General features: G+C 46.9%; 3 non-coding genes across 3 annotated transcripts; 2 read left to right on the top strand and 1 right to left on the bottom strand.

Annotated features, from left to right (window-relative positions):
* Positions 1 to 1426: 1426 nt before the first annotated feature.
* Positions 1427 to 1500, bottom strand: trnak-uuu (transfer RNA lysine (anticodon UUU)). The gene has a single exon. It is a non-coding gene; the product is annotated as a tRNA-Lys (tRNA).
* A 4330-nt stretch (positions 1501 to 5830) lies between these two features.
* Positions 5831 to 5902, top strand: trnaw-cca (transfer RNA tryptophan (anticodon CCA)). Its single transcript has one exon. It is a non-coding gene; the product is annotated as a tRNA-Trp (tRNA).
* Positions 5903 to 17344: 11442 nt separating this feature from the next.
* Positions 17345 to 17426, top strand: trnal-caa (transfer RNA leucine (anticodon CAA)). The gene has a single exon. It is a non-coding gene; the product is annotated as a tRNA-Leu (tRNA).
* The last annotated feature ends 1304 nt before the right edge of the window (positions 17427 to 18730 follow it).

The following is an 18730-nucleotide window of genomic DNA, read 5'->3' as shown; positions in this document are numbered from 1 at the left end:
GACATTGTTTGCCACTTCCTGGCCCTCCGACCGTTGGCACGTGTAGAACCGATTTCTCGCCATTAGAACGCTTTCTTTAGGATTTAGGTACTCCCGGACCAGCGTACACAATTCTTCATAGGATTTAGTTGTTGGTGTCACCAGAGCAAGAAGATTCTTCATGAGGCCATAGGCTATTGCCCCACAGACGGTAAGGAGGATCGCCCTTCGTTTGGCAGCGTTCTCGTCCCCTTCCAGCTCACTGGCCACGAAGTATTGGTCGAGTCGCTCCACGAAGGCTTCGCAATCGTCCACTTCTGATAATTTCTCCAGGATACCAACTGTTCCTTGCATTTTTGCGTGGTTGCTCATTGTCTCGTCGCCAATTGATGCTGAAATCCCTTGGGACTCCAACAGGTAGGCCCTCTGGTGGTGGTGTGATACAGGTTGTCAAGGGTTAAATACATAACACAAGGTGTGTACAGAAATCAACCATCAAAAGCCCTGTCATTAACCACAGGGGTTTCCTGCAATTTTCTGATCGCAAAGCGCTTTCAGTCCTTGTCCTTAAAATTGCAGACGTGGAAATTGGGGAGTTTAATGACTTTGAAAGGAGAACATTGTTGTTTGGTGCAGTTCTGGTCCGAGAAATGTTTGTGAAAGGAACTTTATGCAGAGAGAGGGTTTGAGCATTTCAGCTTGATGCTGAACACTTCTCTCTGGGCACTGAGCTAAGCAGCAATTTCTGTCATGTTGAGGTTATCACATTTCCCTCACACGTGAAAAGTTCCCGGTTCAAGCCTGGGCAGAAACATTATTTCTCAAACAAAAATTTGTGTGCAATAAAATTGAATAAAAGCTGTTTTGGCTACATTGTTGCATGAACAATGAACATTTAAAATCACTCCTCAAATACAGATTGTGTAAAAAATCAGATTGTGGATCTAACTTCATCAAGGATTAAAGTTTCATGAATTATTAAAGTTCAGTTATTGAAATGTCAACTGTCCCTGTTAGCATTTCATTCATTCTGTGAAACAACAAGATCGGTTTATACCAGCAGATCTAAACCCGCAAACAAATCATTAATTATTCGCTCTTCCCCAGTTCCAGAGCTCAGAGGGTTATTGTCCATCCCTGGATTCAAGCTACCTCGGACCCGGGCCAAAGTTCCCCATACACCAAGCACAGGCTCAGGAAAAACCCGGGGGAGAGGATATCCCGGTCACTGGGCCTTCCAACAGCCCTGAACAAGCGCCCAGTCTGAAACGTTCCAGAGTAATAACTTGTAACTGAATCATCCAACAGTCAGGATGGCCGACCGGTCTAAGGCGCTGCTTTCATTATTTGATGAAATTATCAACTCTCAGTTCGCATTTTTTTCATCGTGCAAAAGAAGATCATGGGTTCATTAATTATGTTTTTCCGTGAAAGCCACATAAATTAATTCCCCAACGTGGGGCTCAAACCCACAACCCTGAGATTAAAAGTCGCATGCTCTACCAACTGAGCTAGCCTGGTTTCTCACCAGCTGACTTTAGAAGAAAGAGATCTGATCTCATTGAAGTGGACAATATTCTGAAGTGGATTGACAGGGTAGATGCTGAGATGTTGTTTCCCCTGGGCTGGAGTGTCGAGAACCAGGGGGCACTGTCTCAGGTTAAGGGGTCGGCCATTTATGACAGAGATGCTGATTCTCTGAATATATTCAAGGCTGCGTTGGATAGATTTTTGGGGTCTCGGGGAATCAAGGGATCGAGAGATCACTGGAGTTTAGAAGAATGAGAGGGGATCTCATAGAAACATATAAAATTCTGACGAGACTGGACAGGTCCCGATGTTGGAGAACTCCAGAACCAGGGGTCAGAGTCTAAGGGATAAGGGGTAAGCCATTTAGGACTGAGATGAGGAGAAACTTCTTCATTCAGAGAGTTGTTTATCTGTGGAATTCTCTGCCGCAGAGAGTTGTTGATGCCAGTTCGTTAGATATATTCAAGAGGGAGTTAGATGTGGCCCTTATGGCTAAAGGGATCAAGGGGTATGGAGATAAAGCAGGAAAGGGGTAGTGAGGTGAATGATCAGCCATGATCTTATTGAATGGTGGTGCAGGCTCGAAGGGCCGAATGGCCTACTCCTGCACCTATTTTCTATGTTTCGATGTTTTTATGTCATGCTACTGCTTCTTTAATAATGGATTCCAATATTTTCCCAATCACAGACGTTAGGCTAACTGGTATATAGTTTCCTGCTTTCTGTCTGCCTCCTTTTTTAAATAGAGGCATTACATTTGCAGTTTTCCAATCTGCTGGGTCCATCCCAGAATCCAGCGAGTGCATGTCCACAGATCACTGAAAGTAGCAGGCCAGGTAGCTAAGGTGGTTGAGAAGAAATATGGAATGCTTGCCTTTATTAGCCGACGCATAGAATACAAGAGATGTGGTCGGTGGGGCAGGTTTGGTCACAGCTGGAGTACTGCGTGCAGTTCTGGTCGCCATATTACAGGAAGGACATGATTGCACTGAAGAGGGTACAGAGGAGATTTACGAGGATGTTGCCGGGAGTGGAGAATCTTAGCCATGTGGACAGATTAGATAGGCTGGGTTTATTTTCCATGGAACAGAGCCTGAGGGGAGACCTCATTGAGGTGTATAAAATTATGAGGGGTCTAGATATAGTGGATAGAAAGGGACTATTTCCCTTAGCAAAGGGGTCAACAACTAGGAGGCATGAATTTAACATAATTGGCAGAAAGTTTAGAGGGGAAATTTCTTCACCCAGAGGGTTGTGGGGATCTGGAACTCACTGCCTGAAACGGTGGTAGAGGCAGAAACGCTCACCACATTTAAAAAGTGCTTGGATGTGCACCTGAAGTGCCGTAACCTGCAGGGTCATGGACCGAGAGCTGCAAAGTGGGATTGGGCTGGATAGCCTCTTGTTGGCCGACGCGGACACGATGGGCTGAAAAAGCCTCCTTCTGTGCTGTAAACTTTTTTGATTCATTGAACTCCTTTGCAAAGAGTTGAGGTGCTTGTGTGGTGATTTGGGCACATCTTTCCTCACGTGACAACACTTCAAAGGCAACTCAACAGCTCTGAAGCACTTTGGGGCATCAGGAGTTTCTGACAGACACTGCAGAAATGCAAGTACTTATTTGCAAAGTTTCAATGCAAATGCAAGGCTGGTCTGGGATTTGAACACAGGATCTTGCGCAAAATTTAAAGTAACAACCCCACAGCAACAATCATACCACTAGACCAACAAGCCAACTGCTCAGCAATTGTGGAGATAAGATGTAACCATTATTGAAGCATATTTAGTGCATATTGCTATTCTTGATCAGAGGAGCACATGAGACGGAATCAGTGACTTTGCCTTTTCGACATGTCTTCTGAAGCGCCGCACGGTCTCACTCCTGCAGTCAATGAGCTGTTGGGACGTTAATGTATCCATCATCATCATCATAGGCGGTGCCTCGAAACGAGGATGACTTGCTTCCACGACGAAAAAGGATCAGTTCACAGGTGTTTCAATGATGGACCCGAACGACATCCCGTAGGGTGGAAGATATCTGTTCGTGGATGTTTCTTCGTGTCGTGGCCGTAGCACCCCAGCCATCACACGGGCTTGACAGAGCTTGGTCTTGGTCCAGTGGCAAGTGTTAACCAGGACGATGGAGACCAGCTCTGCTGCACGGAACTAGTGCACACACATATCGCAGTGTGGGCTGGCCCGTGCTGCCCCTGGGCCCCTGGCCCCCAAACTCATGCCTCCCCTGGGCCCTTATCACATCCCTCTACAGTCTCTCGCCGCTCCTTCGCCCCGATCTCACCGTTCCTGCTGTATCTGCCCACGCTCCAATCACCGTCCTGGACATTGATGACGTCACTCTTCACTGCCGCGGCCCTCCTGCACCAGCTCGCGCTGCTCTCTGGAGAAGTCTCCCGGGACCTCCAAGCTGCTCCCAGGGCCGCTCGCCGTTCCTTTTATGGCCCCGACCTGCCGCTGGTGTTCTCCCGTTAGTGTATCCAGGCTGTGGGTGGCCACCCCGAGCGCAGTGGAGGAGTTTCTGCATTAGTTCTGGGTGGTGACAGTATATTTCCCCTTCTCTCTTCCTCTTGTCTATATCCCTGTGCTTTTATTTCTCTATTTATTCCCCCTGTCTCAGTTTCTAGTGTTTAAAAGGGAACAAAAGATGAAATGGCTGTCACTGTGGAACAATTTCTCTCACTCAAAGTTAGACGCACTTCCGTTGCACCATGAGGTCTAGGCAGCTAGCCGTTGATATTCAGCTTCATATATTAATATACATAAATATATCTACATATATCATAACTGTTCCCTGGTGGTCGAGGGGTTAAGATCTGGGCACTAACCCCTGGTTTCAATTGTCGATCAATTCATCGCATAAAAATAATTGCGGTCTGTGAGACGATTAATAATTGCTGTAATCACCATGAATACCAATACTTTCTGTGATAGACTGAGCTTACAGACTATCTGGTTTCTCCTGCCCTTTGCCGGGCACGTGTTCCGGGTTGAATTTTGTAAACTGGGCGAGTTCGCTGATCGCGGGGAGACAGTAGGAGCCTCTGTGGCCCCACTGTGAGGATGTGGAAGTGAACACGCTGGCTGGGTGATCCGTGACATTTGTGAAAAGGGCAGCGGAGGAGAAGGATTGAGAACTTTCAGTGTGAGACAGAAGTTGTTTCAGGTGAGCCAACACATTCCCGATCAGCACAGAGGGAGCTCACTGGTCAGCTCCCCTCTGTTGGGGTTGTTGTGCCAGAGGTTTCTGTAGTGTAGCGGTTATCACGTTTTCTTTACATGTGACAGATCCCTGGTTAAATCCTGGCCACGAACTTTATGTTTAAACTTGCTATCGAGGAACAATTAGAGGCGAGTTTCGTCTCCTGGCAAATGCTGCCTGACCTGCTGAGATTTCCAGCATTTGCTGTCGTTATTTGCGATTTATTCTCCTGTCAAAAGGGCTCCCTTATTCCTTGATTACTCTTTATTTCATCAATAAATAGATAAATTTCAGTGGGAGAAAACAGATCCACCGGGGACCTTTCGCGTGTGAGGCCAACGTGATATCCGCTACACTGCAACCAATCAAAGGGTGAGAAACCACTGAATATAAAGGATGAGCTCACAAATATCAGGGGCAGTGCAGTCTGGTCAACGTCAAACCCTCCTTTCTTATTCAGCAGAGGCATGAATGGGACTCAGAAGCCATAAATTTTAATTAAAGACACAAATACAAGTTACACGTCCAAATCTTTTCACTTTAAAATTCTTTCACTTTATTTGAAATCCTACTGCGTTGAATCTGAAAATGAGACCATGGGATTTTATCTTCACGACTGATTCTATTTTCTGTGCATGGTAGGAATAACTGGTGCTGTTAAATTTGACAAAAGTTGCCCCAGATTCCTGGTGGCATCAGCAATACAGTGTGTAAAATGGCTCAACATGCATAAGAACATAATAACAGAAGAAATAGGAGCAGGAGTTGGCCATACGCCCCTCGAGCCTGCTCCGCCATTTAATACGATCATGGTCGATGTGATCATGGACTCAGGTCCACTTCCCTGCCCGTTCCCCAAAGCACAGGACAAATGATTGAAGTATCGACTGTCCCTCAGTTAGCATTTCTTTCATTGTGCAAAAGAAGGTGAGGGGTTAATTAATGATGCTTTTCCATGAAAGCAACACAAAAGTTTGAGAAAAAAAACATACGGTGACTGGCAGGTGAGCGTTGCTTCTGAGACCTGGTGGGAATGGGCGGGAATTTTAAAGACCCTTGTATTGTGAAACTTCATATAGAGGAACATCTCAGACACATTGTGTAGACCTCGTGGCGCAACGGTAGCGCGTCTGACTCCAGATCAGAAGGTTGCGTGTTCAAATCATGTCGGGGTCACTGTTCTTCTGGATATTGTTCTTCCAGAATTAATATTTTCTTTGCTGTTTGGCAATAACCAGACCCTTGCTCCAAGGTCTGTCTCACTGTTTCCCCGGTGTCAGGCAGAGATACGCCTGCTGCCCTCATTTAATTCATGTGACAGAATACAAAAGTTCAAAATAAACTTGCAGGTGGCCACAGCGAAAACTCAATAGTCAGAATGGCCGAGCGGTCTAAGGTGCTGTGGTTAGATCGTAGTTTCTTGTCCCACTTCTGACATTTCTTATTTTCAATCATGAAGCGAAACTCATTGTTTGACACGACCAACTCATTAAAAGTAGGATTCAGCAGTTCACCTGCTCGTTCAACATTTCCGTCTGACCTGGTGCTGAAAGTGGAGATGTTTCTGCAGTGTCGCGGTTAACACGTTCGCCTCACACACAAAAGCTCACCGGGCGGGAATATTTTTGGAGCTTTCTTCTCATGCATGCTCAGGGGCAAGATTGTTCTTCTGTGAAAGGTCATAAGATCATAAGAATGTAAGGATTATGAGGCAGAGTAGGCCATTCGGCCCCTCGAGCCTGGTCCACCATTCAAGAAGATCCTGGCAGTTCCTCGACAGCAAGTTTAAACATCTGGGGTGGAGCCAACAGGCGCCTGTCTACAATCAGTGAGAGAACGGTATGTTTGGCAGAAGCCTGGTGAGCTCAGTCAGTGGAATATAAGACTTTTAATCTCAGGGTCGTGGTTTCGACACCCACATTGGACATTTACATTTTTCATAGAATTAAAGAATGATAGAAGTTTTCAGCACATCAGGAGGCCATTTCGGCCCATCACTTCCACCCCGGCCACCAAGAGGCGATCCAGCTTCATCCCACTTTCCAGCTCTGGGTCCATAACCCTGCAGGTTACGGCACTTCAGGTGCACATCCAAATACTTTTCACATGTGGTATCTGCCTCCGCCATTCTTTCAGGCAGCGAGTTCCTGACCCCCACAAATTTCTGCATGAAGAATTTTACCTTCAAATCCTCTTTAAACCTTCTACCAATTACTTTAAATATATGCCCCCTGATTGTTGACCCCTCTGCTATCCACTATATCGAGGCCCCTCATAATTTTATACATCTCAATGTTGTCTCCCCTCAGCCTCCTCTGTTCCAATGAAAACAAACCCAGCAATTCCACTCTGTCCTCATAGCTAAGATTCTCCACTCCTGGCAACATCCTCGTAAATCTCCACTGTACCCTCTCGTACAATCACATAATTCCTGTAATACGGTGACCAGAACTACATGCAATACTCCAGCTGTGGCCGAACCAGTGTTTTATACTTTTCAAGCATAACCAACCTGCTCTTCTATCCCATGCCTCAGCCAATAAAGGTAAGCATTCCGTGCGTCTTCTTACCCACCTTATCCAACTGGCCTGCTACCTTCAGGGATCTGTGGACATGCACTCCAAGGTCCCTTTGTTCTTCCACACTTCTCAATGTCGGACCATTTAATGTGTGTTTCTTTCCTTGTTTGCCCTTCCCAAATGCACAGCCTCACACTTCTCTGGATTAAATTAGTATCACCTGAAAACGTTTTAATCATACCTCCTATATTTAAGTTTAGATCATTGATGTTGCCACTAAAAGCCAGGGACCTAGCACTGAACCCTGTGGAACCCCACTGGAACCATCCTTCCAGTCTCAAACACTCCCATCAATCATTACCCTTTGCTTCCTGCCTCTGAGCCAATTTTGGATCCAACTTGCCACTTTGACCTGGTCCCATGGGCTTTTACTTTTGTGACCAGTCTTCCATGTGGGAACTTGGCGAAAGCTTTGCTAAAATCCTGAAACACTACATCATACGCACTGCCCTCATCAATCCACTTGGTTACCTCCTCAAAAAATTCAATCAATGAGTCAGACAAGACCTTCCCTGAACAAATCCATGCTGACTATCAGTGATTAACCCATGTCTTTCTAAATGCAGAAATTAAATCATTGTTAAATTTTATCCTGCTTTCACGGGAAAACACCATTAATTAACCGATGATCTTTGTTGTGTATGTATAAAATAAGTATTCACCCTGTACACTCAATGTACAGTTACATAAGACCACTGGATGTATCTTCACACTGTATGCACTATGCTTGTACCACCAGAGGGTGCAACTGGTGGAGACCTCGGGGTCACCTGTACACGACAGGTAACCAGGTATAAAAGGGAACTCACAGTACTGCACCTTCACTCAGGAGCTGCAATAAGTGGACTAAGGTCACCACAGTTCAAGTACAATACCTTACCTCGTGGAGTCATTACTAGAGTGCTAACAGCCACAATAACTGGTGACGAGAATACGAATTTCCATGTGACAATGGCTAACCTTGGCACGTTTGAACAATTCGCCGATGGGAAAGATTGGAAGGCCTTTGTGGAAAGGCTCGAACACTTCTTTATTGCGAATGACATGGGGGGAGACGACCCGACCTCGCTGGCTGATAAGTGCAGAGTTATCCTGCTCAGCAGTTGTGGGCCCACCGTCTATGGCCTTGTCAGGGACCTGCTAGTCCCAGAGAAGAATATAACATATGTGGAGCTCATAACGATGGTACTGGAACAGCTCAAACCTATAGAGCGCATCCTCACAGCCAGACACCGGTTCTCTCCCCACCGGTGGATCCGAAGGCCAAGAAATAGCAAAATATGCTGCAGACCTGAGACGATTGGCTGCACCATGTGATTTTAGCGATCACCTCACCGAAGCACTAAGGGACATCTTTGTTGTTGGAATCGGTCACGAGGGCCTTCTCCACAGGCTGCTCTCTGCAGACACCACGGTCACCCTGCAGAAGTAAATTAACGTGAGCCAGGCGTTCATGATCTCGGCCTGCGATTCCAAGTGGATGTCTCACCCCCAGGACTCTAACCCGGCAAGGTGCCTTTTAGAGGCAGGGCTGCTGCGAGCAGTCTCTCTCAGGGAAGAGAGAACAGAACCCCGAGTCCCACAATCCTGAGTCCGCCACATGGGGCCAACCGGCCAACCCCATGCTGGCGCTGTGGAGGAAATCACAGGGCCCACCAGTGCCGCTATAAAGACTATACTTGCAAAGGCTGTAACATGAAGGGCCACCTCCAGCAAATATGCAAGAGAAATCATACTCACCGAGTCGATGAAGAGTTGGCTGATCATCCGGAGTCCAGCGACGATGAGGTGTACGGAGTGTTTACCTGCACCACCAAGAGTTCCCCGGTGAAAATGGAAGTTGAAATAAACCATGTTCCAGTCACGATGGAGGTGGACACAGGGGCGAGCCAGTCACTGATGAATCAGGCAGCCTTTGAGAAACTCTGGGACAATCCAATCGAATGACCTAAAATAATCCCGATCGAAGTGAAACTGCTCACCTATACAAACGATACATCCCAGTCGTTGGCAGCGTGGATGTCCAGGTGTCCCATGGCGGCGCGATGCACAGGTTAACTTTATGGATCGTTGCTGGGGATAGTCCAAAGCTATTAGGAAGAAGGTGGATGAAAAAGATCACTTGGAGCTGGGAATAGCTCCAACCTCCAGCGATCGACGTCCTCCTCGGCCCCGAAGTTGGATCCAGCACAACACCTGAAAAACCAACTGCCCAACTCGACTGTGAGGCGACGACACAGACCGCTCAACCCAACGGCGAGATGATCCAGCCCAAACGACCCGACCTCACCTTCCAGGCTCCAGTGGCAGGACTCCAGAGAAGAAAATTCACGCAGAAGATAACTTCCTGCCTTCCGTGGCAGAACCTGGGGAGAAAAGGATCACCGCAGCCTACCTCATGGAGAGAAAGAAGATGGCGTCCGAACCACGAGGTGAAAGGCCTGAAGTCAAGATGGCTGCAGCCAGACCACAAGGGAGCAACACGTGATGCCGAGCGGTGAACCGGATTGGGGTAAAGATTGAAAGAGCCACTTAAAGGAGACCGGCAACCTATCATAATTAAAGGGACAGTTCCACTCTTTATACAGCGATGATGGTGATACAAATGTAAAAGATGAAACTGAAAATTTCAAGTTTGTAAATGTAACTAATCATGATAATTCGGGCAATTGCGGTCAGAACCAATGTATTGTGAGAGTAAACGAAGTGATGACGTGCGATTTACATGTCTGCCGACAAAACCAAGGGCAACCTCCCGTCAGCACCCAGGTCCAGCGACCATGTAGCCTGCCCCTCCGGGACCAATGTGATACCCCAGGGAGTGTGGCCACACACAGAGGAAGCATACCAGCTGCAGGGCCAGTGATCAGCGGAGGGCAAAGTCACCACTACCGGTACCCTGCCCCCGATCGGCTCCACCTCTCTGGCCACCAGGGCCAGTACTGGGAGCGAGCGGATAGCACACTCCTGCCCTCCCAATGGAACCTGGGATGACCAGGCTCCCACTATCGCTGAAGAGCAGCAGGGTTACACCGCAGCCTTCAAAGGAGGACAGGGAGGCAACACGCTCCTGTGGCTCTGCCCACCACGAGGCAACGGCAAAGGCTCTGAGGCTCAGCCAGGTGAGCGATCTGAGCCCACCCAGCTGGCAGGGGACACAGCGCCACCATCAGACAACCTGGACACAGTCTGGTTACTCTGGAACTAGTGTCCTCACCCACCTGCACCTACACAACCCAGGGGCAAGACTATGACACCACATATGTATCTTACCTGTAAAATGTACTTGTTCCACTACTGCAGAACCCAAACAGTGATGTAACTAATCCGATGTTTTTTTATTCTTTCTGTCTGTACAGGTCTGCACTTGCAGGTGTTGAGCCACACACATGGTCTATGTATGGCGGGGGGGGGGGGGGGTGGGGGGCGGGGGGGGAATGGATGTATGTCGCCATGGACACACATGGATCACACCCATAACCCACTCAACCCCCATTGCAACCTCCAACCATCCAATGCTGAACATTTCCCAATGTCGTGGCAATAAGGACTTGGGGGTCCACAGGGAGAGAACCAAGCCAAAGCATAGACAAGGTGCAAGAGCTTTGGGCACTCAAGTCTCGGGCCAGAGCACACAATGAAAAGGCCAGTGGCACAAGACTAAGGGGAGAGTGATGTTGTGTCTGTATAATATAAGTATATTCCCTGTACACTCAATGTACAGTTACATCAGACTACTGGATGTACCTTCACACTGTATACACTATGCCTGTACCACCAGAGGGTGCAACTGGTGGAGACCTCTGGATCACCTGTACTCGACATAAAACGGAGCTCACCATAATGTACCCTCACTCAGGAGCTGCAATAAATTGACTAAGGTCACCACAGTTCAAGTACAATACGTTGCCTCATGGAGTCATTACTTGAGTGCTTACAGACACAATAGAAAGAGATTAAACATTAAATGGGAGGACATTGAGAATTGTAGAGGAACAAAGCGACCTGGGAGTGCATGTCCACAGATCCCTTAAGGTAGCAGGCAAGGTGGATTAGCTGGTTAAGAAGACATACAGAATGCTGGCCTTTATTAGCCGAGGCCTAGAATAAGAGAGCAGGTGGATTATGCTTGAATATAAAACACTGGTTAGGCCACAGCTGGAGTACTGCGTGCAGTTCTCATCACCACTTTACAGGAAGAAGACTGTGATTGCACTGGAGACTTACAGAGGAGATTTCGAGGATGTTATCGGGAGTGGAGAATCTTAGCTATGAGGACAGATTGGATAGGCTGGGGTTGTTTTTCTTGGAACAAAGTGGGCTGAGGGGAGGCATCATTGAAGTGTATACAATTATGAGGGTCCTTGATATAGTGGACAGAATGGGCCCATTTCCCTTAGCAGAGGGGTCAACAACCATGCGGCATAAATTTTAAGTCATTGGTAGAAGGTGTAGGGGGGATTTGAGGGGAAATTTCTTCACGCAGAGGGTTGTGGGGGTCTGGAACTCACTGCCTGAAAGGGTGGGAGAGGCAGAAACGCTCACCACATTTAAAAAGTGCTTGGATGTGCACCTGAAGTGCCGTAACCTGCAGGGTTATGGACCGAGAGCTGGAAAGTGGGATTAGGCTGGAGAGCCTGTTATTGGCCGGCACGGTCACGATGGGCCGAAATGGCCTCCTTCCGTGCTGTAAACTTCTGATGATATAATTCGATGAAAAATAATCACCAAACGTGGGCTCGCACCTCTGACCCTGAGATTTAGTATCTCATGATCTACTGACTGATTTAGCTGGGCTTCTGCAAAATGCACCTTTTTGTCGTTGATTACAGCTCCGCCCCAGATGTTTAAACTTGCTGTCGAGGAACTGCCTGGATCTTCTTGAATGGTGGACCAGGCTCGAGGGGCCGAATGGCCTACTCTGGCCCCTAATCCTTACATGCTTATGATCTTATGACATTTCACAGGAGAACAAACTCGCCCCTGAGCATACATGAGGAGAAAGCTCCAGAAAATAATCCCGCCTGGTGAGCTTTCACGTGTGAGGCGAACGTGTTAACCGCTACACTGCGGAAACATCTCCACTTTCAGCACCCGGTCAGACGGAAGTGTTAAGCGAGCAGGTGGACTACAAAATCCCACTTTTTAGGCGTTGGTCGTGGTGTCAAACAATGAGTTTCACTTCATGATTAAAAGCAGGAAGTGTCAGAAGTGTGATGTGAACCCACACCTCCAGACGATACTGCGACCTAAACACAGAACCTTGGACCGCTCGGCCATCCTGACTATTTAGGGCTATATGTGGCCAACTGCAGATTTATTTTGAACTTTTGTGTCCTGTCACATGAAATAAATGAGGGCAGCAGGCGTATCTCTGCCTGACACCGGGGAAACAGTGAGACAGACCTTGGAGCAAGGGTCTGGTTATTGCCAAACAGCAAAGAAAATATAAATTCCCGAATTACCGTGAAGAACAGTGACCTCGACCTGATCTGGGGTCAGACGCGCTACCGTTGCGCTTCGAGGTCGATACAGCACATCGGAAATGTTTGACGATATGAAGGTTTCACAATACAAGGGGCTTTAAAATCCCCGCCCATTCCCACCGGGTGTCAGAAGCAGCGCTCACCTGCCAGTCACCGTATGTTTTTTTGTTCAACTTTTGTGTTGCTTTCACGGGATTGCATCATTAATTAACCCGTCACCTTCTTTTGCACAATGAAAGAAATGCCAACTGAGGCAGAGTCGATAGTTCAACCATTTTTTTCTGTGCTTTGCATAGAACATAGAAACATAAAAACATAGAAAACAGGTGCAGGATTAGGCCATTCGGCCCTTCGAGCCTGCACCACCATTCAATATGATCATGACTGATCATTCACCTCAGTACTCCTTTCCTGCTTTCTCTCCATACCCTTGATACCTTTAGCAGTAATGGCAACATTTAACTCCCTTTTGAATGTATCAAACGAATTGGCCTCAACAACTTTCTGTGGTAGAGAATTCCACAGCTTCAGAATTCTCTGAGTGAAGAAGTTTCTCCTCATCTCGGTCCTAAATGGCTTACCCCTTGTCCTTAGACTGTGACCCCTGGTTCTGGACTTCCCCAACATCGGGAACATACTTCCTGCCTCTAACCGGTCCAATCCCATCAGACCTGTATATGTTTCTCTGCGATCCCTTCTCATTCTTCTAAATCCCAGTGAAGAAAAGTCTAGTTGATCCAGTCTTTTTTTACATGTCAGTCCTGCCCTCCCGGGAATCAGTCTGGTGAACCTTCGCTGCACTCCCTCAATAGCAAGAATGTCCTTCCTCAGATTAGGAGACCAAAACTGTACACAATATTCCAGGTGAGGCCTCACCAAGGCCTGCATCCGCGCACATAGAGAGGCTGAATTCCAGGATATAGTCGACGTATTTACTGAGGCGTATGAAAGCATGGGCCTTACGCAAAACATCCGTAAGACAAAGGTCCTCCACCAGCCTGTCCTCACCGCACAGCACTACCCCCCATTCATCAAGATGCACGGCGCGGCCCTGGACACCATGGACCACTTCCCATATCTCGGGAGCCTCCTATCAACAAGAGCAGCCATCGATGACGAGATTCAACACGGCCTCCATGCGCCAGTGCAGCCTTCGGCCACCTGAGGAAAAGAGTGTTTGAAGACCAGACCCTCAAAACTGCCACCAGGCTCATGGTCTACAGGGCTGTAGTAATACCTGCCCTCCTGTAAGGCTCAGAGACATGGACCATGTACAGTCGACACCTCAAGTTGCTGAAGAAATATCACCAACGATGTCTCCACAAGATCCTACAAATCCCCTGGGAGGACAGATGCACCAACATCAACAGCCTTATTCAGGCTAACATCCCCAGCTTTGAAGCACTGACCACACTCGATCAGCTCCGCTGGGCAGGCCACATTGTCCTCATGCCAGACACGAGACTCCCAAAGCAAGTGCTCTACTCGGAACTCCTTCATGGCAAACGAGCCAAAGTGGCAGCAGAAACTCTACAAGGACACACTCAAAGCCTCCCTGATAAAGTGCAACATCCCCACTGACACCCAGGAGTCCCTGACCCAAGACCACCCTAATTGGAGAAAGTGCATCCGAGAGGGGGCTGAGCACCTCGAGTCTCATCGCCGAGTGCATGCAGAAATCAAGTGTAGACAGCAGAAAGAGCGTTCGGCAAACCTGTCCCACCCATCCGTTCCCTCAACGACTATCTGTCCCACCTGTGATAGGGTCTGTGGCTAATGTATTGGACTGTTCAGCCACCAAAGAACTCACTTTAGGAGTGGAAGCAAGTCTTCCTCGATTCCGAGGGACTGCCAATGTAGATTCGAAAATTCATGGAAACCCCCCAGTGTTTGGACTCACTGAAAAGGAAATTCGATTTAGGACTATTAAACATAAAGTTTGGGATTCTAAAAAGCATATGGAGGAAAGGTACAATTCTTAACCAAGTTTGGGATTTTAAAAGGCATGTTTGGGCCTGTGGGGAAAAGCTGCAGTGACAGAGGGGTGGGATTTAGAGTTTGGATATTGTAGCTAATCAGTTTGTCTAGGGGAGCTCTTCAACCATAGTCAGGCTCCCAGAAAACATTAGCATTTAAACAATCGACCACGGAAGAAACATTATCCACCCCACCCACAGGACCCAAATATCGCATCCACATTCCAACACCTTTTCAACATGTATAGAAATATCTGGCTCAGCTCAGATTTCCCGAAGCCAAAGCAGTGCTATTACAATGGACAAGAGTTCATCAGTTCATAAATAAGGAGTATCACCATCCCAAAGTCTATCAACACCAGATTAAAACATTTAATCAAGTCTCAGTTAGCTAGTCCACCAAAACTTATACAAAGAAGACCACTTAAATCAATGGGCAGCAAAACTTAAACAAAAGAAACGTTAGATTTGGCACGAAGATTAAGCAGCCTCTCAGAGTATAACTGGGGGCCTATCGTACCAAGAGCAACCTATTTTTCTGACCATTACTTTGGAACAACAAGATCAAGATCGAGAGCACATGGCGAGATAACACAGGAAGAGACATCACGCCATCGGAGAAAAGAACTTCAAAAAACCAATCAGTGGAACATCAATACCAACTGACTTGGTAACAGGCATCAACCGGACCACCGCGACCGACGGACCCAACCAGGAAAATCAACCACTAGAAAACCGGGGTCCACGCAAGTTTTCCACTCTACAATTTGTGCCTCGACTGTCCAGCAGGTAAAAATTACCGAAACAACTTAAAACCCTATTGATGACAAAGGATACCGGCTTCGGGACAATCAGAATACTTCGTCACAGACAAGGCACCGGAAGGCTGGAAGATAGATCACACCGGTTATGGGAGAGCTGGTTGGTGGTGACATGGAAGTGTCTGCAGTGTGCGGGACCAGACTGCTTCCACACATCCACAATGAATGTCCCACCCTTTATTTAGGAAAAGTAGAAACTGAGAGTGGACAAGTTCCATCCTGGTCAGAGCAATCTGAAGCTTTAACTGACTGACACACCAGTTTGGGATTGTCATGTCTGTAAGCATGTAATGCTTGTAGCGCCACACTGTGGATGTGGACGTATTGTGTACTGCAACTGTACAGTTAATCATTAAACAGAACAGGCTCTTTCCGGAGAGTTCCGAGAGAGCAGCCTGCATGTTAGGAAGCTGTGTGTGCTGTGCTCTGTGAAGATATCACAGGGATGTCTTGCAATATGTGCATCTATCAGTCTCTGTGGTGCAATGGATTAGTGCGTTCAGCTATTAACTGCAAGGTTTGTGGATCGCAGCCCATTCAGGGACAAAGCCTTTAATTGTTTTTCCCCGAGGATTCGGTGCCGTGCAGTTCCAGGTTGTCATTGTGCGTTTTGGCTGCACGAATATATTCCGCAACCATTGCCAGCTGTGCTGTTATCAAGTTATACCAACTGTTACTTGCATTTTCGCGTGGTTGTTCGTTGTCTCGTCGCCAATTGATACGCTCATAATAAAGAATGAAACTGAGTACTGTGAACAATGAGTAAGTGTGACATTAGCTCCTTTAATAAGACTCCAGAGTGCTTAGATACCGTGCTCCCAATAGATGCTGGAATCCCTTGGGACTCCAACAGGTCGGCCCTCTGGTGGGGGTGTGATACAGGTGGCCAAGAATTAAATACATAACACAAGGTGTGTACGGAAATCAACCATCAAAAGCTCTGTCATTAACCACAGGGGTTTCCTGCAATTTTCTGATCGCAAAGCGCTTTCAGTCCGTGTCCTTAAACTTGTAGATGTGGAAATTGGGGAGTTTAATGACTTTGAAAGGAGAATATTGTTGTTTGGTGCAGTTCAGGTCAGAGAATTTTTTGTGAATGGAACTTTTTGCAGAGAGAGGGATTGAGCATTTCAGCTTGTTGCTGAACACTTCTCTCTGGGCACTGAGCTAAGCAGCCGTTTCCGTAGTGTAGCGGTTATCATGTTTGCCTCACACGCGAAAGGTCTCTGTTGCGAGCCTGGGCGGAAACATTATTTGTGAAGCAAAAACTTGTCTGCAATAAAATTGAACAATAGCAGTCCGGGATACATTGTCGCATGAGCAATGAACATTTTAAAACTAATCTACTGAAATACAGAGTGTGTAAAATCAGATCGGGGATAAAACTTCATCAAGGGTTAAAGTTTCACTAATTATTAAAGTTCAGTTATTGAAATTTCGATTGTCCCTGTTCGCATTTATTTCATTCTGTGAAACAACACTATCGGTTTATACCATCAGATCTCAGTTGCATTTGAAACCCACAAACAGCTCATTAATTATTCGCACTTCCCCAGTTCCAGAGCTCAGAGGGTTATTGTCCATCCCTGGGATGCAAGCTAAATCAGACCCGGGCCAAAGCTCCCCGTGCACCGAGCACAGGCTCAGGAAAACCCCGGGGAGAGGATGTCCCGGTCACTGGGCCTTCCAGCAACATTGAACAAGCGCCTGGTCTGAAACTTTCCCGAGTAATAACTTATAACTGAAGCATCGAACAGTCAGGATGGCCGAGCGGTCTAAGGCGCTGCGTTCAAGTCGCAGTCTCCTCTGGAGGAAGGGTTCAAATCCCACTCCTGACATTCAGTGTTTTTAATTGCAAACTAATTTGTTTTGACACTACTCTGAAGTGCTTTGGGATATCCATCTAACACAATAAAATTACTCCACTTCAATTACAAACGGTGATATCAAAGTTACTTCCCAAACCGGGAAACGATCCCGGGTGGCTGTAGCGAAAGGAATGGTTTTGTGAAGCATTGAAAGGTGCCCTGTAAATATCCCGCACTGCTAATTTAAACTCACGGTTATAATTTGTTTTAGTGCAAAAGAAGGCAGGCTCGAAGGGTCAAATGGCTGACTCCTGCTCCTGGTTCTTGTGTTCTTATGCAGAGCACAGAACAGATGATTAAATTATCAACTCTCCCTCAGTTCGCATTTCTTTCATTGTGCAAAAGAAGAAACTGGGTTCATTAATGATGTTTTCCCGTGAAAGCAACATAAATTTTAAGGAACTGTAATCGACGAACATGGGGCTCAAACCCACGATCATGAGATTAAGAGTCTCATGCTCTACCGACTGAGCTAGCCAGGATTCTCAACATCTACCCTGTCGATCCCCTTCAGAATATTGTCCGTTTCAACGAGATCACCTCCGATTCTTCGAAACCCCAGAGAGAATTGGTATATTCTACACAATCTCTCATTATAGGACAGACCTCTCATCCCAGGAATCAATCTGTTGAACCTCTGTTGCACCACCTCCAAGGCAAGTGTGTCCTTCCTCAGATAAGTACTATGGGCGAATATCCTGTTTTTCTGCTGATTCTACTTCCTCCTCCTTTGATAGTCCTTCTCTGTACATTCTGTATTCTGCTTGGTTCTCTACTGAAATATGAGCCTGAAGTTTATCACAAGCTTCCGTTTTTGTGTTTTAGTTGACCTTCATTCATCCACCGAGCTGTAGCTAGCTATCATGCTATTTCTGCACCCTGCATGAGAACGTGTCTAGTCGTTACGCGATCTATCTCATTTTCAAAGTCTCCCAATGTGCATTTACTGTTTTACCGAGAAATCTTTGGTTTCAATCTACCTGGGCCGGATCCCTTTCAACTCATAAAATTAGTCCTCCTACAGTTGGGCATTTTCACACATGATAACCTTCTCCTTTTCCATAACTACTCTAAGCCTAATGATATTGTGATCACTGTTTCCTCAATGCTCCTCCACAGAACATGCTCTACTGAATCCATTTCCGAGATCCAGAACTGCTTTCTTCCACATCGTGCTGGAAACATACTGATGGAGAAGCTTCTAATACAGATTTCAGGAAATCCTCCCCTGCATTTTCCCTTTGCATGGCTATTTTCCCAGTTTACGTTGAAGT

Source organism: Pristiophorus japonicus, unplaced genomic scaffold (assembly GCF_044704955.1).
Source record: "Pristiophorus japonicus isolate sPriJap1 unplaced genomic scaffold, sPriJap1.hap1 HAP1_SCAFFOLD_58, whole genome shotgun sequence".
NCBI lineage: Eukaryota > Metazoa > Chordata > Chondrichthyes > Pristiophoridae > Pristiophorus > Pristiophorus japonicus.
This window is presented reverse-complemented; position numbering and strand designations above follow the sequence as displayed.